The sequence below is a fragment of the Lolium rigidum genome, chromosome 3, assembly GCF_022539505.1.
Source record: "Lolium rigidum isolate FL_2022 chromosome 3, APGP_CSIRO_Lrig_0.1, whole genome shotgun sequence".
Classification (NCBI taxonomy): domain Eukaryota; kingdom Viridiplantae; phylum Streptophyta; class Magnoliopsida; order Poales; family Poaceae; genus Lolium; species Lolium rigidum.
In genome coordinates, this window is record NC_061510.1 from 402,464,108 (window position 1) to 402,485,767 (window position 21,660).

Below are 21,660 nucleotides of genomic sequence, written 5' to 3' on the forward strand. Positions count from 1 at the left end.
TTAGACGTGGGGCAAATTGTTCCAAAGTGCTTGGAGAAGATGTCGAAGAGGAAAAGAAACTTCGGCAAATATGATGATATTGTTACTCCTGTTGCCGAAGACATGATGGATGAACTTCTTCGGATGGATGCCGAATTCTTCGTGAAGGGCAGCTACGCTGAGCATAGCACTCGTGCTGTAAATAATGAGCGCTTAACCATAGACAATATATTGGGAAATCCTTGAAGATAAACTTATTCCGAAGATTGTATCTTGTGTATATGATCTATATTGTAAAGTCACTATATTTTTATTTTTATCGCCAAGCCCCCGGGCGTTTTGATTGCAGTATTTTTGTTTGTTATGATGCGAGGTTATCCCAAGGCAAAATAATATATACTGTGTACTATTTTTTGCGGGTGTGAGCCCCCGAGCTTTTTGTTGACCGCTATTTGTCGATATCTCTTTTTATTTTGGCGAGGTATTTTATACCAAGGCAGGATGTTTCTTTTGTGTTTATCGACACTGTATATATATATTGTATCGTTTAGGGGGAAGCCCCTGAGCCAGTCGAGAAAAAGATATATAATTCCACTATCTTTATTATATTGCAGCACCGCGAGCCCGCCTCATTAAAAACCTTCTCCGGCCCCACTCGATGCCCCGAAAAAGGAAAAGAGTGCGTCTGAAAACTCGCGGGCGTTTCAGTACATTGTATTTTTACAGAGACTATATTTTGGCATCTAAGCGTAAAAACGCCGGAGCTGCGCCACGTTCCAAGGATTTGGCTCGTCAATTCCCGTCTTCTTGTCCTTGATTCTGTATGCTCCTCCTTCAATTACTTCTGTGACGATGTAAGGTCCAAGCCACGGTGACTCGAGTTTTTCATGGCTTTTTTTATTAAGCCGCAAGACCAAATCGCCGACTTGGAAAGATCTTGGCCGTAATCGTCGACTGTGGTAGTTTTTCAGGTCCTGTTGATATTTGGCGACTCGTGATAGGAATTCGTCTCGAGCTTCATCAAGTGCATCGACATCATCCTCCAAAGCTTTCCTCGAGGTTTCTTCATCATATTCTGTAACTCTTGGAGAATCATGTTCTATTTCTATCGGTAGGACTGCTTCGGCTCCATGGACCAGAAAGAACGGCATTTCCTGCGTCGCCGTATTTGGTGTTGTTCGAATACTCCACAACACACTTGGCAACTCCTCCGGCCAAGTATGCCGAGCTTTTTCCAATGGTCCTAGCAGGCGCTTTTTGATACCGTTGCAGATGATGCCATTGGCCTTCTCGACTTGACCGTTGGTCTGTGGATGCGCGACAGACGCAAAACTCAATTTGATGCCCACTTCTGCGCAGTATGTTTTGAACTCTTTGGACGTAAAATTACTGCCGTTGTCTGTGACAATGCTATGAGGGACTCCAAATCTAAAGACGATGCTTTTCACGAATTTAATTGCCGACGCGCCGTCCGGTGAATTTATCGGCTTTGCTTCTATCCACTTTGTAAATTTGTCGACAGCGACAAGCATATACTCATAACCTCCTGGCGAAGCTTTGTGTAGTTTTCCCACCATGTCGAGGCCCCATTGAGCAAAGGGCCAAGATAGTGGGATTGGCATAAGTTCTCGCTGCGGGAGAGTGAGGTTTGGCGGCAAATCTTTGGCACGCGTCGCAAGTTCTCACTATTTCCTTCGCGTCCTCGATTGCTCTGTTAACCAATAAAATCCTGCTCTGAAAACCTTAGCCGCGATAGCTCGGCTACTCGCGTGGTGCCCGCATATCCCTTCGTGCACATCTTTCAGGATGATTCTTCCTTCTTCGGGTGTAACACATCTCTGTAGCACGCCCGAAATACTTCGTTTGTACAACTCCCCTTTTACCACAGTAAAAGCTTTTGATCTCCTAATTATTCGCCTTGCTTCAACTGGATCGTCGGGTATCGTTTTCCTTAGGATGTATGATATGTAAGCCTGCATCCATGGAGTTTGCACCATCATGACTAACTCCTGCTCCTCTTCTTCTTCTACTGTGTCGTTGTTGGTACTCGAGGGTTTCTCTTTTTTCTCTTTCTTTGTTTTCGCTGGCTTTGTTGATCTTTCGCTTATCTCTTCCCAAAACACGCCTGGAGGAATCGCGAGACACTGTGACCCGATGTTTGCAAGAACATCGGCTTCATCGTTACTCATCCTGCTAATGTGGTTTACCTCGCATCCATCAAATAATTTCTCCAGCTCATTGTACACCTCTTTGTATGCTATCATACTTTCGTTGACTGCGTCACATTGGTTCATAACTTGTTGTGCCACCAATTGTGAGTCGCCGAAGATTTTCAATCGGGTTGCACCGCAAGCTTTCGCCATCTTCATCCCATGTATGAGAGCTTCGTACTCTGCTTCGTTGTTAGACGCGTTTGGGAACGTCATCCGTAGGACATATTTCAACTTGTCGCCTTCAGGTGATACCAATATCACACCTGCTCCAGCACCTTCCAACCTTTTGGATCCGTCGAAGTTCATGGTCCAAGTTCTCGATAAATCTGGAGGCCCCGTGTTTTGTAACTCCATCCATTATGCAATGAAATCTGGTAAAACCTGCGATTTTATTGCCTTTCGTTTTTCATACGTGATGTCCCGAGGGGAAAGTTCTATTCCCCAAAGGGAGACACGACCCGTAGCTTCTGGGTTGTTCAATATGTTTGACAAGGGAGCTTCATTGACCACTATTATCGGGTGTGCCGAAAAGTAGTGTCGCAATTTTCTTGCTGTCGTGAATACTCCATACGCCAGTTTCTGATATTGCGGGTACCGCTGTTTTGAAGGCGACAGTACTTCGCCGATGAAATATACTCGGCCTCCGAACTCCATGGAGCTTTCCTTCTTCTTCTCTTTCGACTACTAGGGCTGTGTCGACCACCCGAGGTGTGGCTGCAATGTATAAGAGGAGAGGTTCCTTCTCTTTAGGCGCCACCGGGATTGGTGGTGTCGAAATTGTCCGCTTGAGGTTCTCGAAAGCCCTATCTCGCTTCCTCGTTCCATTGAAATTTTTCCCCCTGTTTGATCAATGCGTAAAACGGTAATGCCTTCTCTCCTAGCCTGGCGACGAATCTGCTCAAAGCTGCGACTCGCCCCGTTAACTGTTGTATTTCTTTTAACTTTGTTGGCTTTCTCACAGTAAGATGGCCTGGATTTTTTCGGGGTTGGCTTCGATCCCCCTTGCTGATACCAAGAACCCGAGAAGTTCTCCTGCAGGAACTCCAAAAGAGCACTTTGTCGGGTTCAACTTGATGCAAAACTTGTCGAGATTGTCGAAGGTTTCCTTCAAATCTTCGATCAGAGTTGACCCTTTCTTTGATGTTATCACGACATCATCGATGTAGACTTGCACATTTTTTCCAATCTGTGTTGCTAGGCACTTCTGCATCATCCGCTGATATGTTGCTCCCGCGTTTTTCAAACCAAAGGGCATTGTTTTGTAGCAAAACACGCCATAAGGTGTTATGAACGCTGTCTTGGCTTCATCTTCTTCTTTTAATCTGATCTGGTTATAACCAGAGTATGCGTCCAGGAAGGAAAGACGTTCGCATCCTGCCGTGGAGTCGATAATTTGATCGATCCTTGGGAGGGGAAAGTGATCATTAGGACAATGTTTATTGACACACGTAAAGTCGACACACATGCGAAGGATTTTTGTGTGTTTCTTCGGCACCATCACTGGGTTAGATACCCACGTGGCTTCTGTAGTTATTTCTTTAATAAAACCAGCATCTTTGAGTCGATCTATTTCCGATAACATGGCTTTGCGGCTAGGTTCCGAAAAACGCCGCAAAGGTTGCTTGACTGGTCTTGCGAGAGGATCCAAATTGAGGTGGTGCTCGGCAAGTTCCCTGGGTACTCCTGGCATGTCAGCTGGACACCATGCGAAGATTTTCCGGTGCTCACGGAGGAACTCGACGAGCGCGCTTTCCTATGCGACATCCATGTTTGCTGCAATGGACGTCGTTTTCTTTGGGTCCGTCGGGTGGATCCGTACCTCTTTTGAATCCTTGGTTGTGTTGAAAGTTGGCTCCTTAGAAGATCTCCCTACCTCTGGTAGCACATCATAATCAGTGAACCTTGGCGCCGCATACTCTGCTTGCATCCCGAAAGTTTCTGACAGTCGATGAAAATCCTTGTCGCATTTATCAGATAACGTGAAACTTCCTTTGATTGTGATGGGTCCCTTGGGTCCAGGCAATCTCCACAACAAATATGTATAATGCGGTACTGCCATGAACCTGACATACGCTGGTCGTCCCAACAGAGCGTGATATTGCGACGGAAAATCCACAACTTCGAACTCCAAATTCTCTATCCTGTAGTTTTCTCGGGTTCCAAACTGAACGTCGAGGTTGATTTTGCCCAATGGGTAACTTGGCTTTTCTGGCGTAATCCCGTGGAAACGTGTGTCAGTTGGTTTCAAGTTTGCCAGGGATATGTTAATCTTCCTCAATGTATCTGCATACATAAGGTTTAAGCTGCTGCCGCCATCTATGAAAACTCTCGACACGTCAAAACCAGCGATTCATCGCGGGTAAAATGAGTGCTGATTGTCCTGGTCGAGGAACTTGCTGCGGATGGTCCGCGATTGTGAAGCCGATGTCTTGCCCCGACCAATTTAAGTACTCGACCGTTGGCGGAGGCATCTTCTCTGCCATGAACACTTGTCGTGAGATTACCTTCTGCGCCCTGTTGGATGGCCTAGCTTTCGAATCATCGAGACCGCACCGTTAGAATTAGGATCAACATATGGAGGTGGGTGTGGTGCTGCCGCTATTCTGAGCTGGTGCCGATTTTCGTCAGTAATTGCGGGAGGAGGTGGAAGGTGGATCTCGCTCCTTGGCCCCTGGGGGTTTCTATTTGTGGCTTGGGCATTTGCGATTCCTGCGGCTCGCAACATTGCCTGAAAATTTCGGCAGTCTTTCTGGAGATGCCCTGACTGCCTCTTTCCGTTATTGTCAAGATAAAAATGCATTTGACACGGACCGTTCATCATCTCTTCGGGGGACACATAAGGTCTTTGAAACCTTGGTCCACTATTTTGTCTGTTGCCGCGAGAATCGCCTCTATTGTCGCCTTGATGCTCGTTACTCCTTTGATAGTCATCTCGACTGTTTCCTCCAGGATTTCCTCGAAAGCCAGCCAATATATGGCCAGGAGCATCGTTGTTGTAGAACTGGCGAGAAAATCGCCTTCTATTTTGATAATTTCGACCACGATCCTCTTCTGGCGACCTGTGTCGCTTGTTGTATATTGCGTCTTCTCCATCTGCCCATTTATTGGCTATCTCCATGAGTGCTGATATGGTCTTAGGGTTAGTTCTCCCTAAGTCCTCGACGAAGTCTCCTCGCCGAATTCCTGCCACGAACGCATCTATTGCTCTCTCGTCAGATATATCTTCTGCCGAGTTTTTTATAATGTTCCACCGCTGTATATATTTTCTCATCGACTCGTCATGTTTTTGTCGACACGCCCTCAACTCTTCCAATGACGCAGGTTTCTTGCAGGTGGATCAGAAATTTTTCACGAAGATATCCTCAAAGTTATCCCAGCTGTCGATGGAACTTGGGGGGAGTTTCTTTATCCAAGATCTCGCGGCACCGCTCAAGTGAACTTGGATACTTCGCATAGCTGTTGCTCTGGTTCCTCCTACCAGCTTCACCATCTCGAGATAATCCACGAGCCAATCCTCGGGATCTTGCGAGCCGTCGAATTTCTTGAAATTTTCGGGTAGCTTGAACCCTTTTGGGACTCTAGTCTTTCGAACTCTTCTCGTGAAACACGGGAGCCCACACATATCTTCGTCGGCAACTTCTGGTGAGTGCTGACGCTCCCTTCTTTCTTGTCGCGCTCTGTCCACCCTTACTTGGACTGCTGTGTCTCTTGCTCCACTTGTTCTTGGGGGTCTTGAAGCTGCTGCGGTGGGTCGTGGACTATTTTGCCTAGGATTTTCTTCGGGAGGCGTTGTTGCAAACGCTGTTCCCATAACTCCAACTCCAGCCATCGCCATATTGAACAATGGTTCTCTCGGGTCCCCAGGAGGTGGTCTGGACGCCAGGATGTAAGCTTGTGTTGCCATGTAACCTGCTTCTGGCGTTTTTGGAATGATATTTCCCCTTTCATCAATCGACATAAAGGACATGTCGAGATTTTGAATTATGTTTCCTCTTTCTGCTTCGGGTATGTTTTGTAACCGAGACATTGCTCTCCTCCGAGCTTCTCTGTGACATTCTCCCGAAGTTCCTGATTGTCGACTTAACTCTGCTCGGCGTCTGCTTGATGCGGAAGCTGCCTCTTTTCTCCTATTCAGGGATGCTGTCTGTTTTTCCAACTCTCTGCTTACCCGAGCAAGTCTATATTGATATGCTTGAAGTTCTTGTACAGTGGCAGTGGTGGTCATATGTTCTGAACCATCCATGGCTCTTGCAGCCCTATCCCACGCTTCTTGCGGGAGTTGTACTCTTTCTCGAGGTGAGGACCCGACGTATTTAGTGCCTAGGCCTTTTCTGAGATCAGCGGGATCGATGTATGGATTTCCCAAATCATCGAAAGCCTCTGACGTTTCTGGCTCTGATCGGCCTGCCCCTTCTATCGCATAAATCTGATGATATTTTGCGTACTGATTTTTGTCAGGATTGGTGACACCATCATATAGAGTGGTGAAGACCTTTCCGATGGCAGCAGATTTGTCGATGAAGTTGAAGCTGTCGACCCTGTCGGAGTCGCTGCTTATAAAGGAGTCCGCAGATGACTCGAAGGATGTGTTGCTGAAGATCTTGGCGAGCTTTCCGCTTGCTTTGCTGTCGACGAAGCGTGGCGACGAAAACTCCCCGTCACTTGACGAAAAGCTAGAATCGACCGCTGAAAATTCCGACGAAATCGGAACTTCGAGACGGTAGGATCCTTCCTTGTTGACGCCAAATCGGAATTCTCCGAACGTCATGATGATGGGCTCCTCCAGATAGGCACATGCATCCATACGGGAGGGCGGGTGAGGAATAAAATTGACTAGATCAGTTTTTCCCTTGTTACCTCGATCCATCGCATTGCTTGCCACCGACGAAGTCGACGATCTTGAACGTGCCATCGAGATCAGCTCCTTGCAACCTCTAATTCCCACAGACGGCGCCAATTGACAAAGGATTAACTTGTCAATGCCTACAGATTGTAGACTAGGGTTTTGCTAGAAGTAGAGGGCAAGTAGATCTCGAAGGTTTCAGCCGAAAAGTACTCGACGATTATGAAAACTAGGGTTGTGTTGACAGTAGATTCGATCCTTGCTTCGTCCCTCGACTCCCCCTTATATAGAGGGTGGAACCGAGGATTTCGTAATACACAAGTTACAGAGTTCGGGAAGGTTTCGTACCCAACCCGTAAGATTACAAATCTCTATCTTTCCTAATACAAACTATCTTTCCTTAACACTAAATGGGCTTCCGAGTCTTCTCATTCTTCGAGTCCTGGGCCTTTAGTAAACCCCGGGTACCATCTTTGGCAGGCCCATTGGGGATGCCTATGTCACCTAGTATCCGTAGATGTTACTTTTATGATATTGTTGCAACTTGTTATGCTTAATGCTTGTCACTAGGGCCCGAGTGCCATGATCTCAGATCTGAACATGTTATTGATTCATGAAGATATTCGTTGTTTATGATCTTACTCGCAAGTTGTATACACATGTCGTCTGTCCGGAACCCGAGGCCCCAAAGTGACTGAAATTGGGACAACCGGAGGGGAAGGCGGTGATGTGAGGATCACATGTGTTCATGGAGTGTTAATGCTTTGCTCCGGTGCTCTATTAAAAGGAGTACCTTAATTTCCGTAGTTTCCCTAGAGGCACTGGCTGCCACCGGCTGGTAGGACAAAAGATGTTGTGCAAGTTTCTCATTGCGAGCACGTACGACTAAATATGGAACACATGCCTATTGATTGATTAGTACTTGGATACCGTTTTATTATTATCTGCAAATGCCCTATCTTGATTGTTACATGAGTTTCTCTCATCCATGCAACGCCCGTTCATCCATCCCTGTGCCTACAATATTTTAATCCTGCTGTTTACTATAATCACTACTGATGTCTTTGTTACACTGCTGCTGATATTTCACTACTGCTACTGCTATAAAAACTGTTGCTACTGATAAACTCTTGCGAGCAAGTCTGTTTCCAGGTGCAGCTGAATTGACAACTCCGCTGTTAAGGCTTTCAAGTATTCTTTGTCTCCCCTTGTGTCGAATCAATAAATTGGGTTTTACTGCCCTCGAAGACTGTTGCGATCCCCTATACTTGTGGGTCATCAAGACTATTTTCACGGCGCCGTTGCCGGGGAGCATAGCTTTATTTGGAAGTTCACTTGGATTGATATTGTTCGCTGCAAATCCTCCATCATGGGTAAACCTTGCGATACTAAAGTCGCCATATTACCATCCACTACAAGAAAAGGTACAACTCTGAGTACCTCTGCTGCTCTTGATTCACCATCTGTGATAAGTCAACTTGTTTCGCCACCACAAGCTTCACGTGTTGGTATTTCTGCTGAATCTGAAAATTTCTCTGATAATTTTGATGATGCTTCTACTGTGCTTGATAATGATGGTTCGTTAGGATCTTTTCTAGATGCTACAATTGCTAGGTCTAGACAAATTGAAAATACTGAAACTCCTAATGAAAATACTATTACACCTGTTAATTCACCTGAGTCTGATGATCTTGATGAAGATTATGTGGAACTTGATGATGATTTTATTGATAAATGCAATGCTACTACTAGTACAAGTAACCTTAAAAAGCTTATTGCACAACATGCTGTTAGATATAAATTGTCTCCTGATCCTAAATTTGCCACATCTCCTATAAACATTAAGGATAAAGATTATGATTTTTCTCTTGATTTGTCTCATATATCTATTGTTGAGAAAACACCTTTCTGTGGTACTGAAAAAGAAAGTGATGTGGAACATATGAATGAGCTTTCTTCTTTAAGTAGCTTGTTTTCTGATGATGTTAAGATGCGTACTTATTTTGTTGCTAAGATTTTCCCTTTCTCATTAAAGGATGATGCTAAGATTTGGTATAATAATTTGCCTCCTGATTCTATTTATAGTCCAAGTTGTTTGCTTGATGTTTTCTTTCGGAAATATTTTCCTGCTAGTGCTCAACATATTGCTCTGCAGAGAATTTATAGTTTTGATCAAGAAGATGGAGAGAAATTGCTCGAAGCTTGGGCAAGATTTTGCTCTCTTATTAGAGCTCGGCCTGGACATGATTTGGAGAAGCATGATTTAGTTGATATATTTTATAGTGGACTAACCATTGAGTCTAGGGCATACCTGGATAGTTGTGCTGATTGTGTTTTCAGGAAAAGAACTCCGGACGAAGCTGAAGAATTATTGGCTAAAATAAGAAAAAATCATGATGATTGGTCTACACCTGAACCAACCCCAACACCAATATTGAAGAAGAGGGGTATGATTGAATTAAATGATGAAGATATGAGGGAAGCCAAGAAATCTCTTATGGAGAAAGGTTTTAAATCTGAAGATGTGAAGAATTTGCCTCCTATAGAAGACCTATGTAAGATAATTCCCCCTTCATCCACAATTGAGGTACATTCCCTTCAACGCTTCGATAGAGGAGATATCCCTTACTCAAAACCTCCTGATCAATGTTTAGATGAATTTGATAATTATATTGTTAAGCAAAATAATTTTAATATGAGAGTAGAGAATCATCTAATGGAACATTCTCAAGCTATTAGTAAATTGCATGATATTGTGGAGAGAACCTCCAATGATGTTAAGATTCTTGTTAAACATTTTAATATGATTCAAACTCAAATTGATCAACTTACTAAAGTGCAAAATGACTTGTTAAAAAATACTCATGAAGAAAAACATGCTTATGAAGTAACAACTAGAGGCGGTGTTTCTACCCAGGATCCTCTATATCCTGAAGGGCACACCAAAAGAATTGAACAAGATTCTCAACGAACTAAAGAAAATAGTAGTCCTTCTAAGAAAAAGAAGAAGAAACATAAATCTGTTGTAGAATCCTCTGAACCTGTTAATGATCCTAATAGTATTTCTATTTCTGATGCTGAAACTGAAAGTGGTAATGAACATGATGAAGATAATGATAAGAATGATACTCCTGATAAAGAAGAGATTGAAAAAGAACTTGAAAAGCATGCTAAAAATAAAAAGTACACTAAAGAAGATTTTATTGCTAAGAAACATGGTAGTGAAAGAGAACCTTGGGTTCAAAAGCAAATGCCTTTTCCTGCTAAGAAACTAAAATCAAAGGAGGAGGAACACTATAATAAATTATGTGATTGGATGAAACCTTTATTTTTGCAAATCCCTTTGATTGATGCTATTAAATTGCCTCCTTATTCAAAGTACATGAAAGATATTGTCTCTAACAAAAGGAAAATTCCTAATGAGGAGATTTCCACTATGCTCGCTAATTACTCTTTCAATGGCAAGGTTCCAAAGAAGCTGGGAGACCCACGTATACCGACTATCACTTGTTCCATCAAGAATAACTATGTTAGAACTGCTCTATGTGATTTGGGAGCAGGAGTTAGTGTGATGCCTTTTTCTCTTTACAAGAGACTTGATCTAGATAAATTGATACCAACTGATATATCTTTGCAAATGGCTGATAAATCTACTGCTGTTCCTGTTGGCGTATGTGAGGATGTTCCTGTTCAAGTTACTCAAAACTGCTTAATATTAACTGATTTTGTTGTGTTGAAAATGCCTGAAGATGATAATATGTCAATTATTCTTGGAAGACCCTTTCTTAATACCGCAGGGGCTGTTATTGATTGCAATAAAGGAAAAGTTACTTTCAATGTTGATGACAAGGAACATACTGTCTATTTTCCCAAGAGGATTGATAAAATATGTGGAGTTAATACAATTTCCAATTCAAAAACTGTCAAAGTTGGAGTTATTGATTGTCCTATATGATCCTAAAGAAGGATATCAAACTATTGTGATTGGATCCGTATCAATTCAATATAAGGTAACATGATTGATTTGAGGTTTATTTCTTCTTATGTCATATAAAATTTATTTGGTAGCAAGACTTGATCAACCTTGTTAACAAGTATATTTTAATACATAGAAGAGTTAAACAACATTTCTTTCTTCCTCCATTTGTTTTACTTGCTGTAGCACTTTTTGCAAGATGCTTTAGTTGTTTAGTGGTTTGAAAATCTTTTTCTGTCCAGTAATAATAATTTTGACACCCAGAAATGTGCATTTTTCAAAGTTTTCAAGAATTTACAAAAATTATATTGTTGGTCTTATTTTTCGAAGAGCTACCTAGGAGCATCAGGGGCTAACCAGTGGGGCACCCAAGGGATGGACCCCATGGGCCGGCGCGGCCAGGAAGGGGGGCGCGCCACCCTGTGGTGAGGGCCCCACCTTGCCCCACTCACTCATCTTTTTCTTCCATCTCACTCTCTCTCCCGAAAAAACTCGTACTCACTTTCTCTCACTCGCGTTTCTGCTCAAAAGCTCAAGATTTCTCGATCTCTTTGCTCAGCCCAGATTTCTGTCTGAAATTTGGCACATTTGCAGAATTTTGTTTGGTTGAGTATATCTTGAATATTTTGCTGTTGTAGGTAACATGTTTAGTGAGCTTGCATGCTTGTTCTAAGTTGTAGAAATTAGTTTTGATGCATGTTTAGTGCTCTAGCAAGTTTCTATAGTTGTTTCCCTCAATTATATACCTTGAAATCAAATTTTATAATGATTGTTGACAAATTTCAGAAAATGGAGTGGAATAGGCACCAACTAAATCAACAAGAATTGGAGGTGCAAGAAGTCATGAGAGTTCACCGCGAAGAGGGAGTATACCCCTCCTATTACCCATGCACTGATTTTATGCGGAATGCAGGAATCTTGCAAGATGTTCAAAAACTGATTTCCAATGCAGGGTTGGAAAGTTTCGTTGTTGGTGAACCTTACCAATATGCAAAACTAACCATGTCAGTGGTGCAGGATTTTGAATTCAATCGGTCCCAAACTAACCCCATGGTTCGATACAAAATTTATAATAAAATTGTCAACTTGCCCTTTGATGATTTTTGTGCAGCAATTAGAGTGCCACGATGGGGATCATGCGAGAAGGTTAGGGGACTGCCGCGGGAGCTCTTGAGTCTATACACGATGATTTGTCAAGGGAGAAGCTTCTCCGATGATAGTGGTAAAATCAGTAGTATTCAACTCCCTGCTATTCGCTACTTTGCTTATTTCATCACAAAGTGCGTTCTTGCTAGAAGGAATGCGAATAAGTTGTCTATCCAAGATATGGTTTTCTTAGCTGCTGCATTGCAACATGATAGGACTTATAATTTGGGTGCTTTGATAGCTTGTAGACTTGCTACTAACCGTGAGAAGGGAGGAATTTGTGGAGGTCTCATCGCCTCTCGTTTATTAGCTATGCACGGTGTAGAACCTCACCATCTTGATATTCCGCTCTCCATAGAGAAACTTGACATAGTCTCCATGATTAAGCATGAATATGTTTCTGATTTGTCTAATTTGAGTAACCTGTCTTATAAGATAACATTCTATAAGAAAAATTGGAGAACAACTAAGAAAACTGAAAAGCTAGTACGATTGCCTGCACCTGCTTTGTTTAACCTTGATTCCAGGAAAAGTTGGTCGGTCACAGAAAATGAGCTAAATGCATACATAGAAGGAGAAGGCCATCATGCAGGGGACGGCACAGAGGAGGCCGAGGAACACCTCGACTCGTCATCCGATGCAGCGAGCTCCTCACATCAACATTATGGTCATGCAGAGCCTCCACGCTATTCTTCTGCACAGGGACTTTATTATGATCACGCCATGTACGATTCGCCGGCGTGGAACCCTGACCCTCGCTGGGAATGATCTCCACTTAGGCCAAAAGCCTAAGCTTGGGGGGAGGTATGCCGGCATCACTCATTCATTGCATATTACAGTTTCTGGATACTTGTATATACTTGTTTAGCTTCTTAAAGTGGTTTCTAATGAGAGGGAGATGATATTTGGGGAAGTGCTGTCTAAAAACAGATTCTGGGCTGTTACTAAAAAAATCGTGCGCACAGCCAGAACGTTATTTTGAGTTGCAAATTTTTGTGCATGTTCCCCAGGTTGTTATCTAACTTTCATTAGTTTAACACTTTTCGAACTGAACAACGGAAGATTTTTGTAAAAATCGATTTCTGTACTGCTGTCAGGTTTTGGCAGATTTCTGCCATCCTGCTTTTCTGTGTTTCTTCTAGTTTTCATTTTCTTGTTTTTGCTTTGTTTCTTTCCTAAAACACAAAAAGACCAAAAATATTTCTGTTGTTTCTCTTCACCATTTGTTTATCTTGGTTTCTTGTTCCTATTTTATTTTATTTACTATCGTTGGTTTGCTATGAGAAAATCCAAAAAGATTTTGCTTTGTTTGCTTGTTCCCTTTTGTTCTTGTTTGTAAAGTTTATTAGGGAGTTCAGCGGTCTCCGGTGGTTGGAGCTTGGTTTCGTTCCATATTATTATTCAAGCTACACAAGTGAAAGGCAATAATGACGATCTACGACAACTTGACTGTGGTGAGAGGCTGGTATGAACTCTATTTGTTTTCATGTTTGTACATATACTCATCCATGTGAGCATGCTTAGTTGGTTCATATGAGGTATATGTCATTTAATGGAAGTCTAGTAGTTCATGATCTCTCATGATTAGTTCCAATCTATTAATAATGAGTAGCATGACATGAACATTTGCTTGCATTGTTTTATTCATAGATCGGTATGACATTGTGGTATCCTCCTCTGAATAATTCACTCGAATTGACTTGGTACATGCTCACGCATGCATATGGCTAAACAAAAGTCAATTAATCCTCGATGATTTACTTTGCTTCAGAGTTTTTGTATCGCTTTTATGCCTCCGTTAATTTTATTTTGTCGCAAGCATGATTATGACAGTTATTGCTCTCTTTATTGTCGCTTCCCAGTCTTTTGCTAGCCCTCACTTGTACTGAGCGGGAACGCTGCTCGTGCTTCCAAATATCTTAAAACCAAGTTATTCGAGAGTGTCCACCATAAATACCTATGCATGGCATTTCAAACCATTCCAAGTAAATTCTCATGTGCTACCTTTAAACCTTCAAACTACTTCTCAATTTGTGTTAATGTTTTATAGCTCATGAGGAAGTATGTGGTGTTTTATCTTTCAACCTTGTTATTTACTCCTGACAGACTTTCACCAATGGACTAGTGGCATATCCGCTTATCCAATAATTTTGCAAAAAGAGCTGGCAACGGGGTTCCCAGCCCCAATTAATTAATCTTCATCAATAATTCTCTTCACATGAATTGCCCTGATTTATCAGTAAGCAACTTAAATTGCAAATAGACACTCCTCCATGGTATGTGATTGATGGAAGGCACCCGAGGATTCGGTTAGCCATGGCTTGTGTAAGCAAAGGTTAGGGGGAGTGTCATCCATAATGAAACTAAAATGCATGTGTAAACAAAAGAGAAGAGGGATGATCTACCTTGCTGGTAGAGATAACGTCCTTCATGGGAGCCGCTCTTGAGAGTCTGGTTGGCGAGGTGGTTAGAGTACCCACTATCATTCGTTGACAACAACAAACACCTCTCAAAATAATTTTACTTCTGTCTTTAAAAAAAATAAAAAGCTCTAGCACATGTTAATCCCTGCTTCCCTCTACGAAGGGTCAATCTTTTACTTTTATGATTGAGTCACCATCCTTTCTTTGAGCACCTTCTTGAGAGCATAACTGTCATTCTTAGTATAATATGCTTGTCCCAAAATATGATTAGTTGTGGTATAACTTTGATGCTTTTATCTTTGACAATTGTTACTTCTAGTCTTTCTATGAACTTCAGAGGTGCCTGGGCATTTATGTTTTGTTGTACAAATACAGGCAAGTGAGATACCACTTTATCATATCTTTCTATGAGCATTGCAATCCTGCTTATGGAAGTGTTTCATGATGCTTGTTATTAGTTTGTTGGTATCTCTTTCATGATTGACATAGCTATTAGATGACTTTAGTTGCATGTATCTTATTATGAATTGCTTAAGCACTTGCCATATCATGAGAATATTTACATCATATGAACAAATGTGTTCGTGAAAGTTCTTTTATCGCACTCGGTTGTTAACTGAATTGCTTGAGGACAAGCAATAAGCTAAGCTTGGGGGAGTTGATACGTCCAAAACGTATCTACTTTCCCGAACACTTTCGCTATTGTTTTGCCTCTAATTTGTGTATTTGGATACAACTAACACGGACTAACGCTTGTTTTCATGAGAATTGCACCGGTGTCTCGTTTTTGTGCAGAAACTTGACTTTCAGGAAAATCCCCGGAAATAATCGCAATGGGCCTATTTTCACCGTGAAGATGAGAGGCCAAAAGGGCGAGCCAGGGGGGTCCCATGGCCCCCACACCACAGGCCGGCGCGGCCTGGAAGGGGGGGCGCCGCCCTATGGTGTGGGCGCCTCGGTGGCCCCCCGACGCTCTCCTTCGGGCTACAAAACCCTTTCGACCTAAAAACGCCAGGGGGTTCGACCATATTTCCAGAAACCATCCAGTACGCCGCCACCATCGCGAAACTCCGCCTCGGGACCAGAAACTCCGTTCTGGCACTCCGCCGGGACGGGGAATTGGAGGAGATCATCGCCATCATCACCACCGACGCCTCTCCATCGACCATTCATGTTTCCCCCATCCATGTGTGAGTAATTCCCCCGCTGTAGGCTGAAGGGGTTGGTAGGGATTGGATGAGATTGGTCATGTAATAGTCATAAGATTGTTAGGGCATGGTGCCTAGTATCCGTAGATGTTACTTTTATGATATTGTTGCAACTTGTTATGCTTAATGCTTGTCACTAGGGCCCGAGTGTCATGATCTCAGATCTGAACATGTTATTGATTCATGAAGATATTCGTTGTTTATGATCTTACCTGCAAGTTGTATACACATGTCGCTGTCCGGAACCCGAGGCCCCGAAGTGACAGAAATTGGGACAACCGGAGGGGAAGGCGGTGATGTGAGGATCACATGTGTTCACGGAGTGTTAATGCTTTGCTCCGGTGCTCTATTAAAAGGAGTACCTTAATTTCCGATAGTTTCCCTAGAGGCCCGGCTGCCACCGGCTGGTAGGACAAAAGATGTTGTGCAAGTTTCTCATTGCGAGCACGTACGACTAAATATGGAACACATGCCTATTGATTGATTAGTACTTGGATACCGTTTTATTATTATCTCGCAAATGCCCTATCTTGATTGTTACATGAGTTTCTCTCATCCATGCAACGCCCGTTCATCCATCCCTGTGCCTACGGTATTTTAATCCTGCTTGTTTACTATAATCACTATTGTTGTCTTTGTTACACTCGCTCGCTGATATTTCACTACGCTATCTGCTATAAAAATTGTTGCTCTTGATAAACTCTTGCGAGCAATACTGTTTCCAGGTGCAGCTGAATTGACAACTCCGCTGTTAAGGCTTTCAAGTATTCTTTGTCTCCCCTTGTGTCGAATCAATAAATTGGGTTTTACTTCCCTCGAAGACTGTTGCGATCCCCTATACTTGTGGGTCATCAAAACTCTAGCAATTACCTCTTACCGTTTGAACAAAATCAACCATCGCATGCTGGAAACTGAACAATGTTTCGTGTGTCTCAAGTATAGATCACTTCTATGCTTGGCCTTTTACCAGCTTCTTCTTCTTTTACTCCGCCTTTGCACTCAAGATAAACTCTCATAGAGTAACTAGTTACAAGAAAAGGAATTGTTAAATGACAAGAAGAGAATGAAGTTTGATGTTCATCAAACACTTTTCTTTTTTTCCTTTATATGAGGAGTTAATAGTCTTGCCCCTTAGTAAGCAGTATAAACCTTATTCATGGATATTTCAATCATGTCATATGCTTCACATCCACCTTTTTCTTTCACTTTCCATGGCTAACCGAATTCTCAGGTGCTGAACTTTTCATTCACAAACTTGTTGGAGCATATGTATTGAAATATCCATGACATCAATTTACTCTTTGATTACCAAGTAGCACAAGAATATCTCATACTTCCTTGTCATCTCCCCTTCCTAACTATTTGTTCTCCAAGACCACATCTCCAACACAACTTCAATGTATTTTTATTTTTCTTATAATGCTTAGTATTACTTGCTAGATCTTTCCTTTGTTGCAAGTCATACTTACAAAACTCTATGCTTGTCCAACATGTTCAAGTTGATTAAGTTCAAGATAATATGTGATTGAAATTTCTAAATATGAGAAACACATATGCATGAGTGTTACCCATAAATCTCCATACAAAAGAATTATGGATGACACCATACTCTAAATTTCATTAAAAACCACTTTACCAAAGATATATGATAATGCTCTAAGAGCTTTCCAAACTATAAGAGACTTGATACTACCTGATGAAAGAAAAACCAAACTAAGATGACGAACTAAAAATGATATGATAAACTAGAAAGCATAAAAGACTTGATATAACTCCCCCAAGTGAGTGTTGGTTACGAGGTGGCTCCTCGGCAATGTCCACCATGATGAGCTTAGGGTTAGCGCAGTCTTGCAGGTTAGCACGAGACATCGAATACCAGACAAGTGCGAGCGAGATTTACCCAGCATCGAGGCCCTCATTGAGGTAATACCCTTTACCTATGCCTGTCTGATCTTGATTATAGGTGAAATCGATTACAATGGGGCATCCGATAGACTGCGTGGTGGTGATCTCTCCGAGAGGCAAGGTTTCTAGGGTTTGGTGTGTGCGTGGTTGTATGCGTTTATGAGATTGGATCCAGCAGACCCTCTCCTGGCCTTTATGTAGGAGGCTAGGAACCGAGATGCTCTTATAATGTTCACGGCACTATTGTCCATGTCAATTGCACTGTAGCATAGTGCGAGACAATACCACGTTTCTATCTGCTATAGATTCCAGGCAACAACGTTTCTTGATGGTTGGCTAAGACTTCATACGCCCAGATAATGACAATGCTAAATGATTCACAAGGCCGGGACCCCATTTTATTTCTCGGAGGGCTAGTTTTCTTGCAAGTATGAGCAGCAACAAAATTGCTTGCTCAATGTTGTTTTCAGGGTTACCAGATTCCAGTGCTGCTTGAATTCTTCGAGGAAACTTCATCTCAACACCATAGTATAGTAGAGTCACTACCAAGTCTTGTTGTAAGTTGGCTGATCATTAGACAGCACACATGACTTGGTTTTTACGATTTTCCAGAGAAGCAACCTGACAAGGGAACACTGAGGCAGATGTACTAAATAATAAAACTTGTATATTTTCTTCCATAATTTTACTGAAAGCATGGCAACATTACAAGAGTCCCCCAGCCACTATACAGAAAAGATCACCAAAACAACGACCAACTCTAAAACAACACTCTGCACACGTGGAGAGCTTTTCGCGGGGAAACTTGCAAGTCAAGTTTGGGGGGAGGCAGGCGTCGACCCTTGTGCTGGGATCAAGTTCATGTCACTTACAAGACAGGAATTTACTCTGCAATTTTCATAACGTAGACTATCACAAGTAAGACCAGAGTTGACAGGACAAAATGAGAAGTACCAATTAGATGAGCATAACACATAGAGAAACCATTAATCCAGTACATACATACAAGAAGCTAACATTCATTTGGTAGAGCTAGTGCACAAAAGATGCTTGCAGATTACATCGTTCATTTGGTAACACATACAAGAAGCTAACATTCATCTTGACTCTCAAGCCCTTTGAAGCACTGAAGCTGGAAACTTGCGGTAGTATGGCACGTAGTAGTAACCCCAGCATGGTTCACTGTCATTCCAAGTCTCCGAAAGTTTTCCGGTACTGATGCTAAATTGGAGGACATTTCCTCTGCGAGAACTAAATGAGTGGACATTATCAGCAATTCGCTCAACAAGGATAACTAGCTCTCTCTCCAAGTCAAAAGCCAAGATGTCATACTCAAAATACCACGATCCGTAAGTATTAGTACGGAGCACTATGTCCCTCCCAAGTACATTGTTAATACTTAGACGGTGCTTCACCACCCACCCGTCAGAGCCTACCAAACTCCAGATTCTCACCATAGAACCATCCAATTCTTGTTGCGCATAGCATAAGACCCCACATGAGTGGCGAAGACATCCATTCAAACAACCAAACCCCTGGTCTGGTCCGCTTGGAAATCCTGGAAGCCGAATGGTCCTTTCATTGAGCAACTGAGTGCATGTGTCAGGTGCATCGAGCGCCAGAAGATCATGCCGCAAAATGTTCTGCATATACATCACTCCATTTACGAAGAGTGAACCACACCAACATGGATCATCAGATTCCCAAAGACAACTAGACCATGTGGAATTCTCGGAGAAAAATACCTTCACTTCAGTTTTGTACTCATCATCCTGAAAATTGAACACATAAAAGTTTTGGGACCATAGTGGATCAAAACACAGCCTGAGAGAACTATGGGTGACGGTAGGTCCAGGTTGAGTATATGGAAGTTTCATCCACTCTTCAGTTGCCGGATTGCACACAATGGCGTTGGAAATTTCTGCATCCGTACTACCTCCACTATAAGAAAGAAGTAGTCCATTGCTGCAGCCATTAAGCTCTAAGGGGTCACATGGCAGAAAGCTAAGTGTTGTGTCAATGTCCCTGTCACTTGAGGGAAGTCTGGCGAGATGGATGGCAGTGCCAAGCTCACGTTTTTTGTACAAGAGACCAGCGGGAGTTCTTGGGAGCTTCTGGCGGTAGTGTGGATCAGATGAGAAGGCCAGCCAGGACTTGCAGACACATTTGAAACGGCAAAAGGACTTCAACGGCACCCGAGACAGTATCTCCACCACCAGGTCATCAGGTAATGTGATTGTGGGAACTTGAGCCCTTTGAAGCACTGAAGTTGGAAACTTGTTGTAGTATGGCACGTAGTAGTAACCTAGCCATGGTTCACTGTCAATCAAAACCTCTGACAGTTCTCCAGTACTCGTGCTAAATGAGAAGACCTTATCAGCAATATGGTCAAAACCGATGACTAGCTCCCTCTCCAAGTCAACAGCGAGGATGTCATAATCAAAATACCACATTCCTTCACTATTAGTACAGAGCAACATTTCTCTGCCAAATACATCGTTCATGCTTAGACGATGCTTCACTACCCATCTGTCAGAGCCTTCCAAACTCCAGATTCGCATCATAGAGCCATCCAATTCTTGTTGTGCATAGCATAAGACTCCAGATGACAGGCAAAGACACCCATCCTGACAACAAAAACCTTCGTCTGGTCCATTTGGAAATCCTGGCAGCTGAATAGTCCTATCATTGAGCAACTGTGAGCATGTATCAGGTGCATCAAGCGCTAGAAGTTCATGCGCCCATAGGTGCTCCACATACAACACTCCGTTTACGAATACTGAATCACCCCAAAATGCATGTTCAGTTTCCCAGAGACAACTAGACCATGTGGAATCCTCAGAGAAAAATACCTTAACTTCAGCGTTGTACCCACCATTTGGGGCAGGGGTCCACTGAAAGTTGAACACGTAGAAGTGTTGGGACCATAGTGGATCAAAACCCAACTTGAGATAATTATAGGAGACGGCTGGTCCCGGTTGAGTATATGGAAGTGGCATCCACTCTGCAGTTGCTGGATTGCACACAATGGCATTGGGAATTTCTGCATGCGTATGTTCCCCGTTATGACAAAGAAGTAGGCCATTGCTGCAACCCTTAAGCTCTAAGGGGTGCTCATAACATGGCAAAAAGCTGAGTGTTGTGTCAATATCCCTGTCACTTGAGGGAAGTCTGGCAAGATGGATGGCAGTGCCATGCTCCAGTTTTCGGTACAAGAGACCGGCGGGGATTCTTGGGAGCTTCTGGCGGTAGCGTGGATCAGACGAGAACGCAGGCCAAGACTTGCAGACACATTTGAAGCGGCAAAAGGACTTGAGCGGAAGCCGAGATAGGATCTCCACCACCAAGACATCAGGTAGTACGGTGGTGGTCATCCCCTGCCGGGTTTCTCTAACTTCATTGAGCATATCTAGCAGTTGAAGTTGTATCTACATCAAGGGAGAAAAAAATAGATGGTTATAAAACTGAGAAACTTAATGTTTATGCAAAACAGCAAGAATCAGTGATACCCACAACTCAAACTGAGATCAACACCTGATAAAAGGTAACCACTGTCTCCATGCATGCTTGAAATGTCATACTCTAGATGAATAGGTATCAATCACAGTGAAGCAGAAACATGGCCGTCATTTGGACTGAAATTTTTTTTTCGCGGGCACGCGAAAGGCGTGCCAAATCTTTATAGAAGGAAGCAAACAAATTACAAGAGACCAACGGCGGATGCAAACATCTATCCGTGGCCAACCCACACACACCACCAAGCCTAAGAACCTACTCTCGCAGCATGCCTCTCCGCTCTCCTCCTCTCGCCGCCTTCCAAAGGCTGAACTCCTCTAGCACCGAGTCTATAATCTGCTCCGTGGAAAGCTGCCTCTGTAGGTTCCCAAACACCCTGGCGTTCCTTTGCTTCCACAGAGTCCAGGCAATCAGCAGAACTAGGGTGTCGAACTCTCTCCTGTCCTCCCTC